Source organism: Euprymna scolopes, chromosome 10, assembly GCF_053919585.1.
Source record: "Euprymna scolopes isolate OS-2025 chromosome 10, ASM5391958v1, whole genome shotgun sequence".
In the NCBI taxonomy this organism is placed as follows: Eukaryota; Metazoa; Mollusca; class Cephalopoda; order Sepiida; family Sepiolidae; genus Euprymna; species Euprymna scolopes.
In genome coordinates this window covers 24,769,948-24,775,947 of record NC_136491.1, presented here as the reverse complement: position 1 = coordinate 24,775,947, position 6,000 = coordinate 24,769,948, and the positions used below count along the sequence as shown (strand labels likewise).

At 34.8% G+C, this 6,000-nt stretch overlaps 1 protein-coding gene across 2 annotated transcripts in view; it reads right to left on the bottom strand.

Moving 5' to 3' along the window:
- The window catches only part of LOC145285871 (dynein regulatory complex protein 9-like), a 50,725-nt gene that overhangs the window by 981 nt on the left and 43,744 nt on the right, over nt 1-6,000 (bottom strand). The gene's annotated exons all lie outside the window — the stretch shown is intronic.

The following is a 6,000-nucleotide window of genomic DNA, read 5'->3' as shown; positions in this document are numbered from 1 at the left end:
CGTATTTTCATATATCATTGTTTGCCGTCATTATCTTAAGTACAACAGAGACGTAACATATTTTTAAGATGCTGCAATTAAAAATACACTTTCAACGATGAAAATGCTATTTAATACTTAAGCATGATTAACCGACAAAATACTATCCGAAACATAAGCGTGATAAACCAAGAAAAATTCTAGCCAAAAACGTAATCTCAATAAATGGACAAACGTACGATTTTAACCGAAGCACAAAAAAATCAAGGAAATACTGTTTCAAACCGACAGACGAAAATGATGGTTAAACGTTAAGCTTGACAGATTCACGAAAATACGATTTCAAGCAAAACCACGATATATCAAAGAAAACCTATTTCCAACTTATGCTTGATAAATTGATCAAAATGCTATTTCAAATCTAAACTTGTCAGACTGACGAAAATGCTATTTAAGAAAGAAGCGTGATTAACCAACAAAAATTAAGCTTCAGAGCTCGACGAATACCAAATTCCAAATAAAAAGGTGGTCCTATTTGGACGTGAAAAGAATGTCTTTGTTCTTTGTTGTCCGAGCGAATCATCGTTGTTGGAATTTTCTTTTACTTAAAAAATATGAAATTATTCAAAAAATAAACTTTCGATTATAGCTAAAATTATATACACTAAAACTAATATAACAAACAAGGACGAACACTACTAATCATAATGGAAAAATGTCGAACGTCAATAGCATTTCAGGATTGTAACAATAATTCATAGCAAGCGCTCGTCTGAGCTCCAATCTATGATCCCCCTGGCCTGACTTTCACAAAAAACTGAAACCACTATCAATAATTCTCCCCACTCTTTTTCTGTGCCTAAACCTAAACGCACATGCCCTAAAAAAGCTTCATTCTTAGAACTGCACACCTGTGGAACTGACTACAATATGGTTGTTTTCAAGTCCAACGTAAACAAGTATTTGATGAGCCCTCCCCTTAAGTAATCCAATTTACCCATTTCCCAATACTAACGATTAATACGGCATTTTCCTATTGACTAATGTACACTCATTAACCGTTATCCTCAAGTGGCCCCTGGACCTTGATAAGTGGTGACTCCTTTGTAAAAAACATATATTAAATAATAGTTAATTAAAATAACACGCGAAAAAAAAAATGAGAGAACAAATAATAATTAAACCAACATGTAAGCATCGGGAAATTGTATGTGATGTCCTGCTTGTGGGGTATATGCGAAAGAGGGGGGAGGTACCGTTTAAGGCTAGGTTATGGTTAGAAATAAAAACAAAAAAAAGTAATATACGACGTATCGGGCGTATCTGCGTCGTTCTTTGGGAAAGAAGAAGGAAAGGATGGCTAGCTCATTTATATACATTAAGGCCATCATTTGAAGGCAGAGCATGATGGGAGAAGCTTTTTTTTCTTTTTTTTATTGTCTCTTCCTTTTTTTTTTTTTTTTGATAGGAGGATATAAAAGCCGGGACAAATTCCCTGCAAGGGACACAGAAAGAAAAGAGTCGTGAACATCTTCATTTGAAAAGTAATTAGTGTTGCTGGCGTTCAGATTGTGCGGTGTGAGGTGTGGTCGATTGGCAAATGAGAGGGCGGAAACGTGCTATTGTCGAGCGAGTGACTCACTCCTTCCCGTACCCCAGAACCGAATTCTGATCGTAACCTCACGCTGCTGGCTTGGCAGGCCGAGAGAAGACTCAAGGCGTATGTATGCAGATTAATTTGGTTTTAGTCGTATATTTTGTAAACAATAATCTATACATAATTTATATTAAATTCAGACATGAAACCTGACAAATACTACCATGCCGGGTTAGAATAGACTTAGGACTTGTAATTATTAAAGACAAAGCCATCTTTATTTTAATATCTATGTAAAATTGGTAAAAGCAAACTTAGTGTATTTATATTATCTATATCTACATTCGTCAAGCGACATAATTAATCAACATAAATACAGGTATAATTAATTACACTACTCAATGTATTCTCAAATTTTATTATTCATTAAAAAGTAAGCTAAAAAAATCTTGTATTGATGATTAAATAGAATTCGAATTTGAAAGAAAATAATTATTTACTAATTTTATAGTTGTTATAGCGATCAAAAGCTAAACGGGGAAATAACTCTAGTAAAGGAAGTAAGAGTTATTGCCCTGATATTTATAAAAAAAGAAAAAAAGACTAGAGAGTTCCAAGGAGAATGGATAAGATGGCGGCTGCTAACACATGCTAACACATGCATATCGTGCTGTAAATGTAATTTGTGTTTCGACTGTAATAAATAGTATTTAACCTAAAATGAGCATGTTTACTTTTCATTCAAATATTCCATGATTGCAACAACCCATTTTTCCAGACACAACAGTTATAAACTTACTTTTTATTTTATTCGCCATTTTGTCCACCCATTCTTTTAATTTTGAAATTAATCGTTAGTAGAAATCATACCATTTTTTAAAATTATTTTTTCTTAGTGACACAGGGTCTTCATTTTTGTCAATCTTTTTTAAGATTATAAAAAATTTCACGTTGATGGTTATGCATAAGAGAAATATTATAATATTACAATTTCAAATCTTCCAGGAAACTGTTATCATTAAAATCACATGAAATATGCATTTTTGCAATTAAAATATTTTTGTGGTGAAAATATTAAATAAACAATGCATAATTCAATGATAATATCGTTAATTCAAGAAAATATCTTTTTCGAGTTACACTGATTTCATTAAGACGGACTTGAATAGCTTTTTTCGTAATGTTCCTGAAATATTTAAAAGAATAATTGTTAACATCTACGATGTGTTATTACCATAAAAAGAAAAATAAATTCATGCGTTCTTTTTAGTAATTAAAACTATAACTTTAGTAAAGGTGGTTTTGTATGCATAAAATGATACATTTTTTACTAAGATTAAAAAAGTGGTTCATTATATTCTGTAGAATAATGAATACTGAACTTTTCATTACAGTGTGAAACGACAAAATTATCGTCCTAATAAAGGCGACATGATTCCATTTCCGTTTGATGAAAACAAGTTTTCTTTTTTTTCTACTAATTCCAGTTGTTCACAAATCCCATATCTGGGTATAGTACAATGTTCAACGAGCGAAATCGGAGATGCGCCGCTGTACAAGTCATGCTATGTACCGATCCAAGTTATGATAACATGACCATTGCTAGCACCCTTAAAATGTAAATTTGGACGGTTCAACGCTTGACGACACAGTTCAACGAAGTTTTCGGATGCGGTTATGATCTTTGGTGTGGTTTCAAGTGACGGGCACATGATGCCACTTCAAATCTTCAAAGTCGGCTCGAAAGTCAACAACAAAGTGTACCTGGATGTGCTGAAAAGTGTAGTGATCCCCTGATGCAATCACGTGGCTGCTAGCAGACCCTAGGTGTGGCAGCAGGACTTTGCGCCGATCCACAAGTCCAAAGAGACACAGGCTTGGATTCAGAAGGAGTGCTCTGACTTTATATTCTTCTCTCAGTTGCCCCCTCTCCTCCCCTAGCCTTAACCTTGATCTTACGCCGAGAACATCACCAACATAACCTCCCACCACACCAAAGCCAGCTTGATCGCCGCCATCCACAGAATATTCGCTGAGCTTCTTCTGGCGCTTGTAGAAAAGGCATGCTCACAGTTCCAGACCTGTATCGAGGCAATGATTGAGGTTGAATAGATGTCAGCTCTACTACATAATCAAGTTACCTGAATTGATTTTTTAAAATAAAAGTTTAAAAATAAAGCTGTAGTGTTGTTTTCGTATAAAGAGCGGCCGTGTTTTTAAACATCTAGCGTGTCCGTTTATTAAATAATTATTATTTTGTGTAACGAGAAATAGAATGTTAATAGTTTGTATAGGAATTTATGATCCACTTAAGAAGGGTGGCTAGAAAACATAATTATAATGCGCATGTATCTTCTGGGTGTAGACTGAGGGCGGTAAGAGTACTGTAGATAGAGATGGGGAAATTAAGAACTACTTCGTCTGTAGATGATGGCGATCGTGACGATGCATCTCTTGAGATGAAATATATGGTTTTATTCTAACGAATAAGTGTGTCTATGAAGGCGTTTTAAGTTATATAAGATGGTGGATAATAGTTTAGACATAATACATTTCTATGTGGATCTGTTCTTTCAAACCCACGGTAATTTGATCCAGAGGGGAATTTCTGTAATCAAAATATTATATATAGGATGAATGAGTCCCCTGTGGGATTTCCACAGATCCCGCTTATTATTATTATTATTATTATTATTATTATTATTATTATTATTATTATTTATAATCTTATTGATAATATTAATCATTTTTATTCATAATTATTTATTACATTTTATTAAACATTCATTATAAATATTAATCAGTCTATCAGGTTGATAAGAAAGCTCTTGCCGTTTTTAATTTTAAAAATAAGATGAACATGTCTAGGCTAAAAAAAAAAAAGAGTATTGATCGAAATAAGCATTACAAGAATCAACACAACGCAAGACAAATGTATTTATGCCAGTTACGTAAAAATCTTGCTTTCTGATGACGATGAAGTCGCTGAAGGCGTTTTTGATATCGCTTAGGCTTTTGAAGCAATTCTCATATAGAAAGTCGCCGAGATGTCTGAAAAAAGCGGTAGTCGGTAGGTGAGAGATCTAAAGAGGATGGCGGATGAGACTGTGTTTCGTAGCCCAATTCGTTCAACTTCTGCAGGGTCGGTTTAGTAATGTGCGGTCGGGCATTGTCGTGGAGGAGAATTGAGTATTTTCTGTTGACTAATGCTGGGTGTTGTTGTCGAAGTTTCTGATGTATTTCTCCATTTGTTGACAGTACTTCTCTGTCGTAATGGTTTCGCCTGTATTAAAAAAAATTGTAATCGATGAGACCGGTCGCAGACCACTAAACAGTTAGCATTCCCTTCTTTTGTACAACTCTGGCTTCAGGAAATATCATAGAGCTACGTCGGCGACTTACCACTGAGCTGAACGCCGCCGGTTGTCATAAAGAACCCATTTTTTTATCGCAAATAAAAACCTGGTCGTTCTTGTTGCGTAAGAGGAGGCAAGATGACATTTCATAACGAGGTTTCTTTTGGTTGTCGTGCAATTCTGAGGCATCAATTTATCAAGTTTTATGGCTTTCTAATCTCTCACAAGTGGTTGGAAATCATCGTGTACGTGGCGTCTAATTCAGAAACAAGTTTTCGAACAATTGTGCGTTAATTGGCTTCGACTAAGGTTCTTAATTGGTCGGTGTTAACATCTGATGACTGACCACTACACTCAACATTTCAAGATCCTTGTTACCGCTACGAAATTTCTTAAACCACAAATTGTGCTGTGCGTTCAGTGGTGCTTCCTGTGCCAAAAATGCTTCGTTGATATCGTGAGCTGTTTCAGCAGCTTTTCGGTCTAGCTTGAATTGAAATAAGAAAATTGTGCAAATGTGCTTTTTCTCCATCTTCAACGTTCTGAAAAGAAGACATAATTGTTTTAAAACGATTGTAATTTAAACGATTATATAGGGCGAAAAACAACCTTTAAAATGATATATAAAGTAAAGGTATTATAACGAAAACTTATTTGAAAATACATCATTTGATTTAAAAATAAAAAATTCCGTAAGAACTTTCTTGTCAACCTAATTGCTATTTTGTCCTTAGTTCTTTCGCTTTCGAAGAATGTGATTTTAAATATTTAACCTCTTCATTTTGTTTCGTTCCCTCTTTTATTGTATGTGATTTCCATTGTGAAATTTAATAAGTGAAGTATGTATACCTCCCCCGTGTGTGCACAGTGAACAAGGCCTTAAAAATGACCAAATCCTACATTTGCCACCCCTCCCCCTATTTAGCCCCAAAAGTTCCTAGAGGACGTCAAATCCTGGTGAAAAATATACGGTGCAATTTTAGGTCTTGAGTTCTGCGCCTTGCAAAAAAAAAAAATGACTAAGTCCCTCATTTGCTCCCCCCCATTTAGCCCCCAAAGTCTCCAAGG